This window comes from Rhinoraja longicauda, chromosome 6 (assembly GCF_053455715.1).
Source record: "Rhinoraja longicauda isolate Sanriku21f chromosome 6, sRhiLon1.1, whole genome shotgun sequence".
Classification (NCBI taxonomy): Eukaryota; Metazoa; Chordata; class Chondrichthyes; order Rajiformes; family Arhynchobatidae; genus Rhinoraja; species Rhinoraja longicauda.
In genome coordinates, this window is record NC_135958.1 from 14,893,605 (window position 1) to 14,916,417 (window position 22,813).

Below are 22,813 nucleotides of genomic sequence, written 5' to 3' on the forward strand. Positions count from 1 at the left end.
TGTATGAAACAATGTCATAGAGCAATAGAAAGGCACAGCATAGAAGCTGACCTTTTGAGAACCATGAACAATATGTATGAAGCAAATGGTAGAATCTGGGGATATACGATGGGAATATGGGGTAAATAAAATGTGATCAGTGTTGTGTAAGTGTAAAAATAGGCAACTAATGGCATGGAGTGTTTGGTTTCTCTTTCTAATACTCTATGACTTCCAGTATCAATGTTTACCATTGCACCCCAAAGGCAAAGCAGCCCCAACATTGCCTCAATGAGCCCCAACACTTGACTCTCAATCTACTCTTCCCATTCTCCAAATCTTTATAACTAGTAAATAAATGTTCAATCAAAGTGAAAATACTCTTTTCAAATATCCCTATAATTCCTATATCATTCTTGCTGTTCTCTGGAGTTTAATCTTATTTTCTCGAGTGTCCCAGAATAGCCCCACAGAGTTAGCAATGCTAATTGTTGTGTGAGCGAGTGAAAAGGGAGAGTTTCCAGGCAAGTTCCTCATTGACCTGACGCCCATCACTGCAGGAGGTACTGTAGCAATGTATTCTCCTTGTGCCATGTGCAAGACCCAGAGAGTTGTTCATGTTGTGTGAAGGTGAGAGATGTAAACAGATGGCAAGAGGGGCCTGCACAGTTGTCCCTGAGCCTGGACATGATGCCAGCAGCATCATCTGTCTCAATTACTGCTAGATAACATTTTAGTGAGGAATAAGTCCCTTTCTAATTCAGTCGGTTGTATTAGATAAATGAATTATTTCTACCACTGGGCAAGGTAAACAGGAAAAACGGTTTTGCCTGTGGCACATCCTTTGGGCAACCAGAGGTGACTGAGTGATTCATTGCAGAGGCTCCTCATTCCATATTGTCTGGTCAGGCACGAAACAACTCCAATGAGGGCACAAATGAAACCTTGCAGCTGCGACACACAATAGTGTTATAACGTTAATGGCCGCAGAACCTAATTGAGTCATACACAGAATGTCACAAACCCCAGAATAAACAGTGCACTAACATACGGATGGATTACAGTCACTGCACACAGCTCATGTGAGCAGGGACAGATGTTTAATTTTTTTTTAAATGGAACAGTTTCGAGAGTAGACCATTTGGCCACTCAAGTCCAGATGATAGATAATTCTGTTTCAACAACATCTACATGCCTTGGCTCTGCAAAACGTAATACTACCCCATCCTTCCCAAAAAAACCTAGAACATCAGATTCAATGGACCCATGCATTCTTAGACAATAGACAATAGACAATAGGTGCAGGAGTAGGCCATTCGGCCCTTCGGCCCTTCGAGCCAGCACCACCATTCAATGTGATCATGGCTGATCATTCTCAATCAGTACCCCGTTCCTGCCTTCTCCCCATATTCCCTGACTCCGCTATCCTTAAGAGCTCTATCTAGTTCTCTCTTGAATGCATTCAGAGACTTGGCCTCCACTGCCTTCTGAGGCAGTGAATTCCACAGATTTACAACTCTCTGACTGAAAAAGTTTTTCCTTATCTCTGTTCTAAATGGCCTACCCCTTATTCTTAAACTATGGCCCCTGGTTCTGGACTCCCCCAACGTTGGGAACATGTTTCCTGCCTCTAACGTGTCCAACCCCTTAATAATCTTGTATGTTTCGATAAGATCCCCTCTCATCCTTCTAAATTCCAGTGTATACAAGCCTAGCCGCTCTAGTCTTTCAACATACGACAGTCCCGCCATTCCGGGAATTAACCTAGTAAACCTACGCTGCACGCCCTCAATAGCAAGAATATCCTTCCTCAAATTTGGAGACCAAAACTGCACACAGTACTCCAGGTGTGGTCTCACTAGGGCCCTATACAACGGCAGAAGGACCTCTTTGCTCCTATACTCAACTCCTCTTGTTATGAAGGCCAACATTCCATTGGCTTTCTTCACTGCCTGCTGTACCTTTCAGTGACTGATGCACTAGGACACCAAAATCTCGTTGTACGTCCCCTTTTCCTAACTTGACACCATTCAGATAATAATCTGCCTTCTTATTCTTACCACCAAAGTGGATAACCTCACACTTATCCACATTAAACTGCATCTGCCATGCATCCGCCCACTCACACAACCTGTCCAAGTCACCCTGCAACCTCATAGCATCTTCCTCACAGCTCACACTACCAACCAGCTTTGTATCATCTGCAAATTTGCTAATGTTACTTTTAATCCCTTCATCCAAATCATTAATGTATACTGTAAATAGCTGCGGTCCCAGCACCGAGCGTTGCGGTACCCCACTAGTCACTGCCTGCCATTCTGAAAGGGACCCATTTATCCCCACTCTTTGCTTTCTGTCTGTCAACCAATTTTCTATCCATGTCAGTACCCTACCCCCAATACCATGTGCTCTTATTTTGCCCACTAATCTCCTATGTGGGACCTTGTCGAAGGCTTTCTGAAAGTCGAGGCACACCACATCCACCGGCTCTCCCCTGTCAATTTTCCTAGTTACATCCTCAAAGAATTCCAGTAGATTAGTCAAGCATGATTTCCCCTTCGTAAATCCATGCTGGCTCGGAACGATCCTGTTACTGCTATCCAAATGCTCCGCAATTTCGTCTTTTATAATTGACTCCAGCATCTTCCCCACCACTGATGTCAGACTAACTGGTCTATAATTCCCGTTTTCTCTCTCCCTCCTTTCTTAATTCAATTGGTGTACATATCCCTAATTCAATTAATTTACAGATTCCTATTTCAATGCATACCATATAGACACGCAGATTGAGTTTCAGACTGATTCAGGTCGATTCATTGGATAATTATCACCAAGCAGGGAATTACAGAAGGTAATTGACTGGTTCTGATTAGTTGATACATGGGGAGTATCACAGGCAGATACTGAGCAAACACTCAATCTTGTTTCTAAAGAACCTTGAGAATATTCAACCCAAGTTACCTTATGTTTAAAGCTACATTAAAAAAATTGTAGTCCAACTTCTTTCCGGGTAGTCTTGGCAAATATTTAACTCATAACTAGCGTAACTAAAAATGACACTCTTGTCACTATCAAGATTCAAGTTAGCAGGAACTTGCTGTGCACAAGTTATAAGCCATGCTTCTTACATTTCAATAGTACTACACTTGAAAACTGCTTCATTGGCTATAAGATGCTCATAACATCCAGAGGTAGTGAAAGGCACTATTTAATCAGTATGGACATGGTGGCCTGAAAGACTTGCTTCTGTGCTATTTTGAAGAGTACAACACAGGAACAGGCCCTTCAGCCCACGATGTCTATGAATCATTGACTCTATAATTGCAAGGATAGATTTTGGTCATGACGGCTAAACATGATTAGAGTGCCCATTGCTGAATATTCTCACCTCCATTTGTTTGATTCCATTGTGGAACACTAACAAACAAAGACAACCTTATCCAAGATAGACACAAAATGCTGGAAGAAGTTTGCGCGTTCTACCTGTGATCGCGTGGGTTTCCTCCAGGTGCTGCGGTTTCCTCATACGTCCCAAAGACGTTGGGGTATGTAGGTAATTGGCCTCTGTAAATTGCCCCATGGTGTAGGGAGTAGATGAGAAAATGGGATAATATAGAACCAGTGTGAATGGGTGATTGATGGTTGGCGTGAACTTGATTTCCGAAGGGACTGTTTTTAGGCTGTATCTCCAAATTAAACATTATTATCCAGTTAGTTTGTCCTTAAAAGCAAGCGATATGACTCTCAGCCCTCACTTTCAGTTGTTCTAAGATGTAGTAAAGCCTGGCCATGGAAGTCAGCCAGTTCCTGTGGGCTGCCAGCCAATTTTGGGCTTGCTGATCTGATCTGACAGCAATCAACAAGCAGGTCAACCAAGATTTAAGTGATAGTACTCAACATGGGAAATACTGATATATGTCATATATAATAGCATAAATTTCTGTATTAGCCATCCAGAATTCTGGACAAATGATTCAGAAACATAAGTTCCAATCCTATTGTGTCAGCAGGGGAATATAAATTCAATTAACTAAATAAATCTGAAACTAGAAAGCTGGTAAACATAAAACTAGTAGATCCGAACTAGCTCACTTCTTCACTAACCCCACAAAAAGCCCTCTAGAATGGCTCTGTCAGGCACTGAGAGGTAGAGAGCTACAATCATGGACTGCCATCAGGACCCAGATCATAGAGTCACAACATGGAAACAGGCCCTTCAGCCCAACTCGTCCATGCCGACCTAGATGCTCCATCTAAACTAGTCTCATTTGCCTGTGTTTGGCCAATATCCTTCTACGCTTTTCCTATCCATATACCTGTCCAAGTTTCTTTTAAATGCTACCCCAACCTCCCCCTCTGGCAGCTCGGTGCTGTGAAATTATCTGATGTGTTGCCAGTCCCTTATTACATTCCCAAAAGCCTTATGATTGTGCAACCAAATCATTTACGAGTTTGCAGATGACACCACTATAAAGGGCTGGATCTCGGACAATGATGAGATGGAGTGCAGGAATAATAGAGAGCTTAGTAACAGACAACAACCTCTCCCTCAATGCCAGCAAGATGAGGAGCTAGTTATTGACTTCAGGAAAGAAGGTGGTGTACATCCACCAGTCAGCTTCAATGGTACTGAATTTGAGATGGTTGAGAGTTTCAAGTTCCTAGTCATAAGCATCACTAACAATTTGTCCTGAACCAACCACATTGAAGCTGTGACTAATAACACACCAACATCTTTATTTCCTCAGAAGTCTAAGGAAGTTTGACATGTCTTCAACCACTCTTATCAAATTGCACATATTGACCGTAGAAAACATCCTGTCAGATGCATCATAGCTTGGTTTGGCAATAGCCCTGCCCCCAAGACCACAAAAAATTGCAGAGTCGTTGGTCCATCACAAGGACGAGCCTTCCCCCCATAGACTTCATCTACACTTTAAACTGCCTCAGGAAAGCAGCCAGCAATTTACATTTCCATCCCAGGTCATTCTCTCTTCTCCCCTCTCCTATTGGTCAGAGGATACAAAAGCTTGAAAGTACATACCACCTGATTCGGGTACAGTTTCACCCCTGCTGTTACCAAACTACTGAATGGTCCTCTTATAAGCTCGGGTGTCAATACGATCACCCAACCTACCTCATTGTGAGACATTGCACTTTTTTTTATCTCTGCACTTTCTCTGTAACTGTGAAATAACGCTGTAATATTATATTAGCACTCTGGCATGTTTCTCTTTGCACTACCTGTTGTACTTGTGCATGGTTTAGTGCAATTGTGTATAATATGGTTTGTCCAGCCAGCATGCAAACAATGTTTTTCACTATATCTTGGCCTATGTGACAATAATTAACCAATACCAATACACATGATGGGACAAGTTATGAACAAAATACAGAGTGCTGATGGAACTCGGCAGATCAGGAAGCACCTGCAGAGGAAATGATCAGACAACATCTGATCAAGCAGTTAATTCAAGCTCCTTTAACTCCAGTATAATTAGCTCACTTTCCTTGTCTCAATGTTTTAATATCACACTGGAACTCATAAACAAGAACAAGAACAACACCAGTCAATTGTAGTGCAAACCTTAGGGATTGTAACATCTAGTCCTACTAATCAATATTATCATTTATTCAGGTTGAACGGTTTATCTTGTATGTAAGTAGGGAATAGGAATGAGACTAAAGGGAGTTTACATAGATTTGATGGGCCAAACGGGCTCTTTCAATGTTGTGACAAAAAAAGCTATCGAAATGATGAAATGGACTTGTTACTTTTGGTTCGGATCTAAATACTATTTTGCACCAGAGTCTTAGTGGGTGGCAGAAAGTTATACATTGAGGGCTTCAGGGTGTGACTTTGCAGATATAGCTGTTTTCTGTAGCTTGCCGAAGAGGTGAACCCTACACAAAGACTGCAGAAATAACTAAGGAAACCAGACACAAAAAACAGCAAGAAAATGCTGCAATGTGGGCTTGACACAAAACAAATCATCACACTGCACACAGACAGCAAACTGCACACAAACAAACAGCACGGAGACAGTTTGTGCTGGTATCACGATGTATGATGCACACAGCACACCACACACAGACATTTCACTTGTGTAGATAATTCATGTTGTTTAGTGCTTTGTGTAAACACGCACTGCATACAGACACTTTGTTGAGCTACCCCAGTTTTATTTCGATTTATTCACAAAATGCTGGAGTAGCTCAGCAGGTCAGGCAGCAATTCGGGATAGAAGGAATGGGTCCCAACCAATGACAGCAAGTATACCATATGCCTTCTTTACCACTCTGTCTACTCGTGTTGCTATTCTCAAATGATGAGGATGTGAGGAGAAGAAAATGGCATTAATGTAGGATTAATGCAAATGGGTAGTTGATCATCAACCCAAATTTGTAGGCCAAAAATATTGGTATTGATTTATTCTTATTTCATGCGAAAAACTTTTTTTGTGTGCTATCCAGGCAAATCTTTCACAAATGATTACAATCAAATCATGCAAAATGAGTATTACAGCTGCAGGGAAGATGCAGATAAAAGAGTGCAATGTTAAAGCTCTTCAGGGATGTTCCAAGAGAATCTTTGAACCGGTTTTATCAGTCCATGGCATGAACGTTTGCCCTCAATCAACTCTCCATGAAGTAGCTGCTTTGGTAACCACAGAGACACCTATGCCAGTAATCCTGGCATTGCAAAGGGAACATTCCAAGCAGGGAAACTGATTACCCTGTGAACTTGGTCATGATGTGCAAGGTGAAGAGTGCGAAGAGAGAGAGGAGAGCCACTTGCAGAGAAGCTCATCACCCCAGTAACCCTGCCAGGTACAGTTCAAGTTATTTTTAACTTGGGTCTGCAGGTTTGACACTCAGCAGTCAATGGGTTCAAGCTGGCTCTGACCTTTAGACAGACTGCAGGAGAGCTTTTGGAGGCTGTGTTTTGTGGCTGCTCAATGCCTCAGACTGTTTATAGTGCATTGCAGCAAGCTTTAATATTTAAGATAGTATAAATGATTCAGATGCTCGTGATTATTCAAGATTAAATCAAACTGCTGTTTCCGTTGCTTACCCTACTCGCATGTAGTTTTACAGTACCAATTCACTGTAAAGGAAGTTCTTTGGAATGCACTTAGTGATCGGCAACTGTGCATGTACTGGTGCTGCTGTATGTAGAACTGATGGGCCAATGGTGTAGGAGGGAACTGCAGATGCTGGTTTAAACCAAAGATAGACACAAAATGCTGGAGTAACTCGGCGGGACAGGCAGCATCTCTGTAAAGAAGGAATGGGTGACGTTTCAGGTCGACCCTGAAGAAGGGTCTCAACCCGAAACGTCACCCATTCCTTCTATACAGAGATGCTGCCTGTCCCGCTGAGTTACTCCAGCATTTTGTGTCTATCTTTGATGGGCCAATGGGTCTGATTCCATGCTGCATGGCTCCCTGACACGTGTATGTGCTACCATTCTTGTTTCTGCCATTTATGTTGTTGCTCTGTTGATGCAAATTCAGGCTTGTAAATTCCTCTGATGTTGTACCCTTTGGTTGAAGCTGCCACATGTTCTGTATGTGTCCACTGGTGGATCAATTGTGAAAGGCAGTGTCCATTCGTCTATTGGTGGGACCAAAAGTGTTTCTTTCTGTGCTTTATGAAATAATTTATGCATTTTAATGTCAACTAAGTATTGTAACATATTAAATAAATCTTACTCCTGTTATAATAATGATGCCAGGAAATCAGTGTAATGACAGGAATGCAGAAGCAGTGTGGAGATTCTCTTTTTCCAACCTTAGGAATATCTCATGAGTTTTACAAGTACTATTGAGATATAGTCACTGTTGAACCCCACAAAATAGAACAGTTTCTACACCACGAGACCTGACAAAGAGCAGTAAAATAAACAATCAGATTATCTGTATTGCCGAATAAATAATAGACAGAGCACAACACGACTGCTCTCCTTCAGAGAATGCTCTTGGAATTTTCGCTTCTACCTGGGAGGGCAGTGGAGGTTCAGGGTGAATCCGAATACTTCCTGCAGCTCAGGTTACTAGAACGGGGATTAAACCGGTGTTCTGGATTAAAGCTGAATATGCTGCTATTGAACCAGTACAAGTGGCTCAATTTGAAATGGACGACATCACTTTTAGAAGTTTAATAAAAAATGAAAGATCTTCAGCTTACCTGGATCAGCACTCGGTCCAGTTCCTTACACTGCGACGGGCAAACCTTTCCGCAGATCAGCCCAGCTGCACCACTTCAGCCTTCCTTCTCCACTCATCTATTGCCCCATCCACCTCCACTTTTCTCAGTGCTTCAGAAACAGTATCAAGTAGAGCCTTTCCACAAACAGCATTCAGTTTAGTCTCTGCAGCTTCCGACCATGGAGTCCACTTATTTTCCCTGTGACCGAAGGTCAAATCGATTCAATGACCAAACGTGAACGGGTAATCCAAATCTTTTCGTGAATTTCACAGAGTGATAATATTCTTCTCTTACTGTGCAAGAACAGTGAGTTCTCCTGACGTGAAGCTGGAAATGATTGATTATCACTCTTCACTAATTGTTTAAATTTTACTGAGCTACACACAGATTGACAAACACCTGGTTTAGGGCAGTACAAGTGCCTGACGAATTTGCCGGAAGACAGAAGTATTTATAATGGCGCCTAGTCGTGAAATAGTACAGCCACAGCGAACAGGAGTCTGTTTTGACAACAAATGAACATACTTTTTATTTCCTGCTTTCCACGACACAGACGTGGTACAGTCACCGCACAACCCATACTGGGCTGAGCTTCTGTGCACCCTTCCCCCACTGCAAACCTCAGCTCAGTTTTGACACAATTTCTCCATCGCCACTGCAAATCCCGCAGCAGAGAAGTGGCAGCTGAGTGGCAGCATGTGGGCAGATGAATCGTGCACCTACAGAGAAACCAATAACCAATCATTTGCAACAGTCAGGTATTGGGTAATGCACCAACTTTACAATCAACCCTGAATAGATGGAACCCTGCCTAAATTGAAAGGAAATTATTTATTTATGATCCTTCACCATCCATTAACAACTCATTATGGGTGATCTGTCTTTCTTGAAGCAAAATGGTTCTAGATGGGGCCAAATTTCATGGAGTCTTGGAGTCAGAGAGATACAGAATGAAAACACCCCCCTTCAACCGACCAAGTCTGTGCTGGCCATCACCCACCCCATTTACATTAATCCTACATTAATCTGATTGTTTTTCACCTTGCTCCTTTGGATGAACCTCAACAGTACGTGCCAACAAGCTTTTCTAATGGAGTGGCCATTACAGGAAAGCCTAATTATTGGTCCAACTGCATTTTTGTACCCTCTCCAGAAGGGGTTGCTGACAAATGATCAGATAATGAAGGATGGAATGTCAGAACAGGATTGAATGAAGTCAATATGGATTTACAAAAATCTTTGAGGATTTTGAGGATATGACCAGTAGAATAGATAAAGGCAAACATAGAAATATAGAAAATAGGTGCAGGAAGAGACCATTCGGCCCCTCGAGCCAGCACCACCATTCATTGTGATCATGGCTGATCATCCACAATCAGTAACCTGTGCCCAACTTCTCCCCATATCCCTTGATTCCACTAGCCCCCAGAGCTCTATCTTAAATTCATCCAGTGATTTGGCCTCCACTGCCCTCTGTGGCAGAGAATTCCACAAATTCACAACTCTCTGGGTGAAAAAGTTGCTTCTCACCTCAGTTATAAATGGCCTCCCCTTTATTCTAAGACTGTGGCCCCTGGACAGCATTGATGGTCAAAGGGACATGGTTATATATAGATCACTGAAGCCCCACATGTAGGCTGTACGTTAGCCTTTCTTGAGAGAGGGCTTGACTGCAGGAGTAAGGGGGTGTTTTGCAATTGCACAGAGCTCGGTGAAAATGTACTTGAGAGTATTGTCTACTTTACAGGTTTGGTTCCTTACTCAAGAAAGAAAAGAATAGCAACAGGTAGCAATAATGATTCCGTTTTATTCTACTCACTTAAGGAAGTTAACTCTACAGGTACTCCCTTATGAAGAATTTCACAGGGTTCAGATCACTGGCTGTGCTGATGCATTGAAAAGACACAAGTAGACACATTACTAGTACACAGGAGAGTGCAGACACTGAGGTAGACTGTAGTAACACAAGAGGTTGCAGACTATATCGCGATCAGACAGTGCCAGGACACTAGAGTGCGCAGGCATTGAGAAAACAAGGCTGTTGGTCCTGTTACATTGGAGAAAGCAGACCCAGATATTATCTCAGTGGCTGAACTTCAGTGAATGCAGATACCGAGACAAACAATGGCAGTAATGACACTCATAAATGTGCAAATATTAAGACACACGCCATAAGTACCTGATACACTTGAGAGTGCTGACACTGAGATGTCAGCGCTATTACACAAGAAAGTGCAGATACCAGGATACACATTGGCAATGCTGAGGCAATGCTGGTATACTACAGTGTGGAGACACTGAGAAACAAACTAATACCCTGCTACGCTGGGGAAAACAGACACAGGAATACACATTAACAGTGCTGGTACACTAGATGGTTGGAGTGGACTTAATAGGTTAAATGTCCTGTTTCTGAGCTATGACTATGACTCTATTGTGAATTTGATGTTGAGATGTGAGGCTAGAAAGCTATGCAGCCTAGAAATCTGACAAAGCATTAACTGGGAAAGGACATACTGGTGCCGGCAGGCCCATGATGGAGGCAGGCCCATGACAAACGCCTGATCCTGATCTGCCAACCATAATGCCCAAATCACTAGGCTGCAGTCATGGGGAAATCAGCAAAATCACCCAGCTCCCGCCATCCAGGTCAATGTAAGGGAGGAGGGTGGCAATTGGTGAGAGTGTGGGGGTGTGATTTGCAGTTGCCATCAGCAGTCTACGGGCACAACATGGAGCAGGAAACAGTGGAGAACAGGGTAGTTGCTGTATAAAAACCCCTGGACAGTGTTGCAGTGCTAATTTTGTAGATGCCGGAGCTGTCACTGGTGCCGGAGTGGCCGCTGTTAAATTCCCTGCTAGTTAAGATTCCCCGCTGTTTAGTTTGGCTTTTTGTTACAGAGGTGCCAGAGCGGCGCTCCGGTGAGCTCCAGCAGCTGCACCCCTTCTCCTGGTAATCAATTTCTTGGAAGTAAGACTAATGGGCCTGTCATTATCTGAGTCTGCTTGTTCTCATGTTTTAAAGATGGACACTTTATTTGCTGCATTCTAAACTACTGGTAGCTTCCCAGCTACTACTGACTCTTTCACGTTGATTGTCAATGCCTTGCTGGTCTCCCAACACTTCAGGACAAATGGCATCGTACCATTGAGATTGAATTAAGATTGTGGCGTCTGACCACACCTTGCCTCATTGATAATGAAATTTTGGATTATGCAGTAGGATATCTCCTCGCAAATACTTCCAAGAAATGATTATTCAGAAGATTTATTATCTTGTCCTCTTGGTCATTTTTAAACACATTTGGATTTTCTAATGTTCTCACCTCCTTTCTGACTATTCCTTTGCCATTGTGAGATGTAATGAACATATTAATGGAACTATTGTGCTTGCCATTTCTCAGTCTTGCATTGCTTCATATTTAGAACTTGTTTCAATGGACTGCTGAATTCAAGATTTCATAAAAATCCCAAAGAGAGAGTGACCATTTTTTCCTTTTTCTGTGTCAATTTCTATGGTAATCCAAGAGAAATCTTGTATGAGTGACATGCTTGGTAACCATGGGTATATATTTACCCTACAATCACAGCGTTATCTCGTAAAAAAAGCTTCATTTGCCTTCTCCTATGATGCCAATCATCTGCCTCCAGTCTGTCGGTTTCAAGTCTTCCCACCACTCTTTGATTTAGCCTTTGAATTGTTCAACTTCGTAAGCAAGATGGTTCTACACTATTGGTATACGTGTCCTATGAACATCAGCTTACGAATATTATTTACTCACATAATTGGAGTGTTCTATAAACTACTGCACATTGAAACAGGCACCAAATCTGGTCTCCATTGTAGTGCAGCTAATGATTTTTTTCCAGCAGAATGAGCGAAGGACATGAGAGAATATTTAATCCAAGAGAAGCAAGGCCTGGCATTTTTTAATCACACTCCAAATGTTCTGTATGTGTGAGTACTTGCAACATTGTGAGTATATTGCTTTGTCTGAATGATTGTGTTTGTTTGCATATGGGAGCTTTATATTTAGTTTAGTTTAGAGAGACAGAGCGGAAACAGGCCCTTCGGCCCACTGGGTCCATGCCGACCAGCGATCCCTGCTTATTAACACTATCCTACACACTCTAGGGACAATTTTACATTTACCAAACCAATTAACCTACATACCTGTATGTCTTTGGAGTGTGGGAGGAAACTGAAGTTCTCGGAGAAAACCCATGCGTTCATGGGGAGAACGTACAAACTCCATACAGACAGTACCCGTGGTCGGAATTGAACCCGAATCTCCAGCACTGCAAGCGCTGTAAAGCAGCAACTCTACCACTGTGCCACCCGTAATATTTGTGTGTGTGTGTGTGTGCACAATTTTTGATCTGCCGCATGAGGGCATATTTGCTCGTGTGTATATGAGCTACAAGGTGTTTCTTGAGTGTGCCAATTTATGTGTGCCCATTGGTATTCTCATGTGAGTTTACATCAGTGTGTACAGTAAGCATTCGGGTCTCCGTGTACATGAGCAAATGACTGCATGTATTTGTGAAAGCAGAATAAGAGTTGTTTAGAGTGCTGGAGTACAGCGTGCCTTTCTGGTCGCTCAGCTACAGGAAGGACATCATTAAGATAGAAAGGGTGCAGAAATGATGCACAAGAGTGGAGGGGTGGAGTTATAAGGAGAGCGTGGAGTGACTGGAGCCTTTTTCCCTGCAGCAATGGAGGCTGATGAGTGACCTTTTAGAGATATATAAAATCATGAGTGGCATAGATAAAGTGAATAGTCATACTGTAGCTTTTTCACTGGGTAAGGGAGACTAAAACTACAGAGCATATATTTAAGGTGAGAGGGACAATTTCTGCATACAAAGTGTGTTGGGTATATCGAATGAGCAGCCAGAATAAGCTGTAGAGGTAGCTACAATTCATCATTTTAAAGATATTTAGATAAGTATGCAGTTAGAAAAGGATTAGAGGGATATGGGCCAAATACAGGCAGATAGATATCTTGATCAACATTTATAAGTTGGGCCAAAGGATTTGTTTCTGTACTACATATTCTATGGGAGGTCAAATCTGTGTATGTTTGTAAGTAATAGAATAAGAATGAATGTGTGAATATGTTTAAATGTGCCAGTGTGAACTGTGTGAGTTAAGGTCACTGGATATTTGATGTGAGACAAGTGGAAGTGTTTGAATTGGAGTGTGTGTGTATAAAAGTAAGTGAAGGTGAAATTGAGCAAGTCTGTGACTGAATCTGTTTGAGTGGCAGGTGTGACTGGGCAGTGTGTTGAACAAGTCTGTGAGCATGCACCCATGTGTGTGTATGTGTGTGTGTGTGTGTCTGTGTGTGTATGTGTGTGTGTGTGTGTGTGTGTGTGTGTGTGTGTGTGTGTGTGCGCGCGCATGTGCGTGCATGCATGTACTCGGGTAACTGAATGTGGGACATGTCAATGAGTGTGTCCACACATAAATATTTGTAAGTGTGCTTGTGTGAATACACATGTTGGATGTTTGTTGTTGAATGTGCCTATAAAACATGAGAGATTGTCAGATGCACCTGTTGGGGTTTGTGTGTGTGTGTGTGTGTGTGTGTGTGTGTGTGTGTGCGCATGTATGTGTGTGCATGAGAACAAATATTGGCCTTTAGCCAGCCATATGCCAATTAAAACCCCCATCACCTGTGCCCTGCCAGACATTCTCCTGCCCCCTCCTTTCCTCCAGCTTTTTCCACCCCTACAACAATCAATCTGAAGAAGGGTCCCAACCTGAAACGCCACCTATCCATGTTCTCAAGAGATGCTGCCAGACCTTTTGAGTAACTCCACCACTTTGTGCCTATTTTTGGTAAACTAGCATCTGCAGATTTATGTATCTAAATATTGATGTATGTTGGATTCTGCAGGGAAGGGAAGAGGCGAAGGCTGTTGGGAAGGTCTTCTGGTCAAAACAATTAAACATCTGCCTCCAATATAAATGGGTGGATTCAATAGCAAAACAATTGACTCCTATGGAGCTTACCCATCAAGGCTAGTGTACAACAAATGAAATCGCAGTCTACAAATTTAATTCAACTTCAAATTAACATTAGAGTTCAACTTCAGGACAGCATATGACAAGGACACAGGGTTGACTAAAATATGCCAATGGTCTTAGACTGAGTGCTAAATCTGTGGTTAAGGCTGCACATCAGTCTTACATGGCTGTTTTAAAAGAGCTTATGACCATACAATTGTGGATTTGTTAACCCCCTGTCAATCAATCCCTAATGCACATCATAATAAAAGACAATCGACTCCCAAAGGCTTTTGGCTCTTGTGCCCGTAACGGAAATCAGAAATGAGCAGACACTGAGGATGCTACTAGCAGCTACATTACTACTCGCAATTTCAGACAACCATCTTCCTTACTCGGTTGCCATGGTGATGTTTGTTTAAGTATTTGGTTTCTCTCAGTCACAGAGCAGAACTCACTGAAGTAGATAATGCACCAGCACAGAACGAGATATCAGGAAAATGGGGGCACATAGGGGTTCTCAGGAACAATGGGGGTTCCCGCCCAAAGAGAGACATGCCAGATTAATACCAGAAGCATAGAGAATCTGGTTCAAGGAGCATCATGAGCAGCAGCATGGCCAGCTCGAGTGTCGGTCATTTTTTACAGGTAACAATCTCTCATCTAGTCAGAAAGCCGTGATTACAACCACACTCCTGAGATTCCAGCATATAACCAAATGTATTTTATAGGGAATATGATAGGGTCTTGTGCATGAGACATAAGATTGTTAGCTCTTTAAGCTTGATGCTGCAACAGAAAACTTTGAAAAACATGATCAAAAGATCCTAGTCTGAAGCTTGTCCAGCATCATTGTAAGATTAGACCAAAACAGAACCAAGTAATTATTCTAAATGAGGTTAACCAAGCCAGGGTCAGCTCAGGGTCCATTCAGGATCAGTACAGATTTACTGATTTGGATACAATTGCCTGATTACACATCCTACATTATTTATTATTTCGGGAACTTTGAAGCTCCCATTGTGAACTTCCAATGGTACATGCACATTAAAATGAAATTTATCTCCCTCATAAGAACCAAAAGCACATATTCTTGCATATTCCATGGAATGTTGGCGTTAGCTCCATACCTGTTAACCTGGTAGTTTATCAAATATGGGCACATTCCCTATTGCAGACTCCTGACACCTTCACAAATCTCTGTCTCATCCACAAGACATGTGGCAATGCATCATTTCAGTGATGGAGAGAGTGAAGAGCAACTCTCAACAATGATTCCTAGGAATGGCTCCCATGCATGCCATTAACAGATGCCTTGGCCAAATGTTTATATTAGCACACAAACGCTTGCTGCCATTCACACAAATATGTACAGCCAACAGAATAAATAATCCAGCAATTTATATCCTGCCAGTCTTTAATGTATACAATTTTTATGACAATATAACACATATTAAGATTTCTATTAATTTTAAAATCATCAAATTCTAGCAAAAAATTTGAGAGAATGCTGGAAATACTCAGCAGGTCAGGCAACATCTCTGAGGGGAAAATCAGAGGTAACATTTTAGATTGAGGATCATTCATCAGAACTAGAAAAATGAGAAAACAAGCATGTTTTAAGTTGCAGAGTGAGGAGATGAATGAGAGAACAGAAGTGGTCAAAGTGATCATCACTTTGTACAACCAGCAGAATAAAGTGGTAAAAAACAAACTATGTTTACCTGAAACTGTTAAACACACTGTTTAGTCTTGGGGAACGTAATGCACTGAATTGAAAGATGAGCTACTGTTCTATTAACTTACGGGGGTATCACTCGAGTAATATAGGAGGTGAATGAAGGAAGTAGATTAGACTTTATTGCCTGCCATCACAGTGAGGAATGTGGGGAATCCGCTGTGGTAGATGTTTATGTTAACTTTTATGTAGTTGTGTGTCATAGAAACATAGAAACATAGAAAATAGGTGCAGGAGTAGGCCATTCGGCCCTTCGAGCCTGCACCGCCATTCAATATGATCATGGCTGATCATCCAGCTCAGTAGCCTGTACCTGCCTTCTCTCCATACCCCCTGATCCCTTTAGCAAAAAGGGCCACATCTAACTCCCTCTTAAATATAGCCAATGAACTGGCCTCAACTACCTTCTGTGGCAGAGAATTCCACAGACTCACCACTCTCTGTGTGAAGAAATGTTTTCTCATCTCGGTCCTAAAAGACTTCCCCCTTATCCTTAAGCTGTGACCCCTGGTTCTGGACTCCCCCAACATCGGGAACAATCTTCCCGCATCTAGCCTCTCCAACCCCTTAAGAATTTTATATGTTTCTATAAGATCCCCCATTGTCTTGTTGCTTTTTTTAGTATGGCTGTATGGTAATACGAATATCATTGTACCTTAAGTGGTACACGTGACATTAAAAGACCTTTGAAACCTTTGAGGTGGAAAAAGGGAGGTCGGAATGAGCATCCGATCGAATTCCAGCCGATAGCTGTCCTACATAATTGGATAATTTAGAAATTATATTGTGTCATCGTGTAAGAACATTCATGTCGGTTAATTGTGGATCTAAAAATCTGAAATGCTAGTGAAACACTTGATGATAAGATGTTTACACACATATAAACACCAGACTCTCATATTAAAACTGCCTGGTGTGCAAATAAAGAGCAGCCCAGGACTTTTAAGAGGGTCAAGTTATGATGCTTCATTAGTGAAGCTTAAATTTATTCCAAAGCACCTTTCATTCATTATTGCAAGTTACTTTGTACCTCTGTGCCTTAGGTGAAACTTCAAGCTGCCAATGAGCAGTTGACTTATATACCTAAATATATTGCAGTGAATTTTTTAGTTTGGTTTTGTAGCGACCATAGAGAATGGTCCAGGTCGTCGAACCCTCGGATTGGCCAGCGAGGTCACGTGGGAACGCGACCATGGGGATTGGTCCAGGGAACGACATCGCTGATTGGCCAGCGATGTCAGGTGCGCGTTTGGCGCCTGTTTTAGCCAGTTCGGCGAAGTCTTCAAGGAAGACAGTAAGTTTATATTGGTTGTCCTGTAACTTGTTGTTTATCTCTGTATTCGTGTATTGCGGCTGCAATAAACTTCGTCTACAACTAACAAGTTTCGGACTCGCCATATTGGTGACCCCGAACGTGATCTGGACGATCACCGACTGAGCAGGAACCCGACGCCTCGTTGACGATGACCGAGCAGGGCACACCGGAGTCAAGCGCGCCAGGCGTTCATCTTCCGTTATTTTGGACGTACGCACCGCAAGCTTGGTTTATCCACGCCGAGGCCCAATTCCATATAAAGAAGGTGTCGGACGATTCCACGAAGTACTTCTACCTCGTCAGCGCTCTATCGCCGGACACAACCAAGCGCGTGATGCGGTTCATCGTAAATTCACCTGCGGAAGACAAGTATGAAACCATGAAGAAGGTATTACTGCGAACCTTCGGGTTAAATAAGCATGGTGGTGCGGCAAAACTTCTGCACCTACCGGAGCTTGGAGACCAACTGCCTTCCGTCCTCATGGCCGAAATGATGGTGCTAGCCGGTGAGCATACGGATTGCCCGATGTTTGAACAGGCATTCCGCGAGAAACTTCCCGAGGATGTCCGACTGCTGCTTACGGATTGTTCTTTTAAGGACCCCGAAGCATATGCAGCGAAAGCGGACGCGCTCATAGCGGCAAAAAACAAGGCAAGTGGTTCAATCAACAAAGTCTCGACATCGGTGACCACGCCACAGCGACGGCAAGATGGCGCCACGTCTCCCGCCAATTCTCCGAAAGCCCGCCAAAAAGATCCACACAAGCGCGGCTGGTGCTATTATCACCTACGATGGGGTAACGAATCCCGCAACTGTCGTTTGCCTTGTACCTTCGCGGGAAATGCCTCGGCCGATCGTACATAGGGGCAGTTACGATTGGCCAGAACCGGCGCCTCTATGTCCATGATCGATTCACGGACACAGAATTTTTGGTCGACACGGGAGCCATCGTCAGCATAGTGCCGCCGACCGACCTCGAAACCAGATCGGGTAAGACAGGTCCCACTCTCATCGCGGTTAATGGCAGCCCAATTCGCACTTTCGGTACACGGAAGATGTCCCTTGTGTTAGGCCTCCGCACGTACGAATGGCCATTCATCATAGCCGACGTCAAACAAGCGATCCTGGGCGCAGATTTCCTCTGGGCTTTTTCACTGATTCCTGATGTCCGCGGGAACGACCTCCGACCCTCCGCCGAAGATGAGCACGTCGCTCCGACAATTGCCTCCTCACCCAGCCCTACTGTCCAGGCCGTCGTCGCGGCCCCCGATTCGTATGCTGCGATTCTGGCAGAGTTCCCAGAGCTGCTCGTCCAACGTTTTGACGCACCTTCGGCTAAGCACGGTGTGGTCCATCACATCCGCACTGAAGGCCCTCCCGTTTTCGCTCGGGCCAGGAGACTACCGCCAGACAAACTGGCGGTGGCAAGGGCGGAGTTCAGGAAGATGGAGGAAATGGGAATTGTCCGTCAGTCTGACAGCCCGTGGGCCTCGCCGTTGCACATGGTCTCCAAGGCATCTGGGGGGTAGAGGCCATGTGGCGATTATCGGCGTCTCAATGCTGTCACCACGGCTGATCGCTACCCCATACCGCACCTACAGGACTTTTCATCTGGGCTGGAAGGAGCGGTGGTGTTTTCCAAAATCGATTTGGTGCGAGGATACCATCAGATTCCGGTGCGACCGGAGGACATACAAAAAACTGCAACTATTACTCTGTTCGGGTTGTTTGAATGGTTGCGTATGCCTTTCGGTCTAAAGAACGCGGCACAGGCTTTCCAGCGACTGATGGACCGCGTGGGCCGGGGTTTACCCTTTTTGTTTATTTATTTAGACGACATCCTGGTAGCCAGCCCCTCAGTGCAGGAACACCAGGCCCATTTGCGGACCGTGTTCCAGCGGCTCCAAGACCACGGGCTCATTATCCAACCCTCCAAATGTCAATTCGGCCTACCCGCTCTCGATTTTCTAGGGCACAGAATTACTCCTGCCGGCGCCGCCCCTTTGCCCGAGAAGGTGGAGGCTATCCGGGCTTTTCCCAGGCCCACCACAGTAAAAGGGCTGCAGGAGTTCGTAGGCATGGTTAATTTCTACCATAGATTCGTTCCGGCAGCGGCGCGAGTCCTGCGCCCGCTTTTCCAATGCCTTGCAGGGAATCCGGTAGAGTTGTTGTGGTCCCCGGCCGCAGAGTCGGCTTTTACGGCAGCTAAGGCAGCCTTGGCAGACGCCACCATGTTGGTCCATCCGAGCCCCTCCGCCCCCACGGCCCTGACGGTTGACGCCTCTGACGTGGCGGTGGGTGGGGTTCTGGAGCAGCAGGTTGGTGGCCGTTGGCAGCCTTTAGCGTTTTACAGCCGGCAACTAAATTCGGCCGAGCTGAAATATAGCGCATTTGACCGAGAGCTTCTAGCCCTCTATTTAGCTGTCCGTCATTTCAGGTATTTCCTCGAGGGCCGCCCATTTGTGGCATTTACGGACCACAAGCCATTAACATTTGCTTTTGTGAAAATGTCTGACCCATGGTCGGCCCGCCAGCAGCGGCACCTGACTGCTATCTCCGAATTTACCACAGATGTCCGTCATATCGCGGGTAAGCTTAGTGCCGTTGCTGACGCCCTGTCTAGACCTGCTTTTCCCCCTATTTCGGCGGTGGACTGCGAAGTGGATCCCCAGGAGCTCGCGGAGGCACAGCTCCTGGCGGATACCGTTTCGACGTACCAGTCCACCACTTCGGGATTGAAGTTGGCCCAGGTAGCTTGTGGGTCGGAGGGCACGAAAGTCTGGTGCGATGTTTCTCTTCCTCGTCCCAGGCCGGTAGTACCGCCCTCCCTTCAGCGCCGGGTTTTCGATGCCATTCATGGGCTGGCGCACCCGTCCATCCGCTCCACCTCTGCCTTGGTAGCAGCGAGGTTTGTCTGGCATGGCCTGCGGAAACAGGTAGCGGGGTGGGCACGTTCCTGCGTGCCCTGTCAGACCGCTAAAGTCCAGCGCCACGTCCAGCCCCCCGTACAGGAGTTCGAAGTCCCGGCTTTTCGTTTTTTCCACATCCACGTGGATTTGGTCGGGCCTTTGCCTTCCTCCCGGGGCTACACCCACCTCCTCACGGTGGTGGATCGGTTCACCCGGTGGCCAGAGGCTTTCCCATTGTTTGATATCTCGTCAGCGTCTTGTGCTAGGACTTTGGCCCTTCATTGGGTAGCTCGTTTCGGGGTCCCGGCAGTTATTACAACTGACAGAGGGCCACAGTTCACTTCGTCCCTCTGGGCCGCGTTGGCGGAACTGTACGGGTCCAAATTACAACCCACAACCGCATATCACCCCCAGGCAAATGGACTCGTAGAAAGGTTCCACCGCCAACTTAAGGCGTCCCTCAGTGCAAGGCTTGAAGGCCCGGACTGGGTAGACCAACTCCCTTGGGTTCTTTTGGGCATCCGGACTGCTCCTAAGCCAGATCTCGGTGCGTCGTCCGCAGAGCTGGTATATGGCTCGACCCTTCGAGTCCCCGGAGATCTGTTTCCGGACCCTTCAGCCCTGCTCCCTACAGTCCCATCAGCGTTAGCATCTCTCCGGGAACGGGTGGGCTCCCTGGCTCCAGTGCCGACTTCACGTCATGGGTGTCCCATGGTACATGAACCGTCTTCCCTGAAGGACTGTGAGTTTGTTTTTTTGCGTAAAGATGCCCATCGCGCCCCGTTGCAGAGGGTCTATCAAGGGCCGTTCCGGGTTTTACGTAAGGGAACGGCTACTTTCACCTTAGACATGGGCGGCAAGAGTGAACTCGTCTCGGTGTCCCGGCTCAAACCTGCCCATTTGGACCCGGATCAACCAGTCCTGGTCAGTCAAACCCCTAGAAGAGGCCGACCTCCGTTAGTTCCGCCCAGTCCACAAACCACCGTTCCGACAGTTCCTCCAGGACCCCCCGTTTCGGCAGTTCCCCTAGGACCCCCCGTTTCGGCAGTTCCTCTAGGACCCCCCGTGCCGGTAGTTCCTCCAGAACCTCTCGTGCCGGCTGTTCCACCAAGTCCGGAACCTCCGGCTCCTGTGGTTCAGGCTGTCCCTCTCCGTACTCGTTATGGTCGCGAAATCCGGCTCCCTGCTAGGTTCCGCACCTCGGGTTCTGGGGGGGGTCACGTAGCGACCATAGAGAATGGTCCAGGTCGTCGAACCCTCGGATTGGCCAGCGAGGTCACGTGGGAACGCGACCATGGGGATTGGTCCAGGGAACGACATCGCTGATTGGCCAGCGATGTCAGGTGCGCGTTTGGCGCCTGTTTTAGCCAGTTCGGCGAAGTCTTCAAGGAAGACAGTAAGTTTATATTGGTTGTCCTGTAACTTGTTGTTTATCTCTGTATTCGTGTATTGCGGCTGCAATAAACTTCGTCTACAACTAACAAGTTTCGGACTCGCCATAGTTTAGTTTATTATTGTCAGTGAAAAGCTTTTATTTGCAAAGAAAAGAAAGTACATGAAAACAATCAAGCCATCCGCAGTGCACAGGTAAATGATAAAGGTTACAACATTTAATGCAAAGATATACTGTAACATCAAAGTCTGATTTAAGATAGTTCAAATGAGGTAGATGGGAGGTCAAAACTGGTCTCTAGCTGATGAGTCGTCTGTTCAGATGCCTGATAACAGCTGAAAAGAAACTGATCATGAATCTGGATTTATGACAGGGAAAAAATCAAGAGTAAATGAAACCCAAAACATTTGCAGATGCTGGAAATCTGAAACAAAATCAGGAAATGCTGGAAAAACTAAACAAGTTGGGCAGCATCTGTGGAGAGAAAAATGGTTTGTCAGAACTGGGAAACAGAGAGATGCAAGTTAGTTTTCAGTCAGTGAGACGGTGGGTGGGATGAATAGAACACAGGGAGTGTTTGTGATAGGATGAGTTGAAATGGTTTAATGGGAACAGTTACCAACACATTAAGCTTCTAAATCAGTGTAACAGATTGTTAATGGTAAGGAGCTGCCTGGCATGATGATTTGTGTGTGGGATTAAACAGAAACTGTGTCAACATGATATAAAAACACAAAATAGAAAATGCTGGAAAAACCCAGCAGGGCAGGTAGTATTTGTGGAAAGAGAAATAGTCAATGTTTCGGGACAGCAGGACTGGGAAAAAGAAAGATGCAAGTTAGTTTCCAACATAAGAGAAGAAGGGGAAGGATGTATAGAACAAAAGGAGTGTTTGTGAAAAGTTAAGATAAAATAGTTTAATGGTGGCAGTTCCCAGCATTGAGCTTCTTGGTCTGTGCAATGTGTTGTTGATGGTGAAGTGGTGGGACCTCTCTGGCAGGCCAGACTAAAAGAAGTCGTTGAGTGCAGGTCGGGCAAAGCAGCAGCGAGAACGACCGTTGGCTGGACTTGGCGAGTCTTGAGTGCGTTTAAAAAGAGGGCAAACAGCAGGTTAGCAGTCTTTGAGTGCAAGTTGGGCAAAGCACATACCTTCAAGCTCATCAGAGAAAGGAAGGTTAGGAGTGAGTGTGGGGATTGGCTGAACAATTAAATTGGAAGATTGGTAAATTGGACAATTAGTTAATTCAGCATCTG

At 44.9% G+C, this 22,813-nt stretch overlaps 1 protein-coding gene across 3 annotated transcripts in view; it reads right to left on the reverse strand.

The window, feature by feature from the left end:
- The window catches only part of smpd3 (sphingomyelin phosphodiesterase 3), a 156,805-nt gene that overhangs the window by 67,263 nt on the left and 66,729 nt on the right, over positions 1-22,813 (reverse strand). Inside the window, exon 1 of one of the 3 annotated variants that reach the window (XM_078400515.1) lies at positions 8,170-8,250. The exons of the other annotated variants lie outside the window; for them this stretch is intronic. The gene's annotated coding sequence lies outside the window, so the exon portion shown is untranslated. Of the gene's footprint in view, positions 1-8,169; positions 8,251-22,813 lie in introns of those variants that run through there. 3 annotated transcript variants of the gene reach the window in all.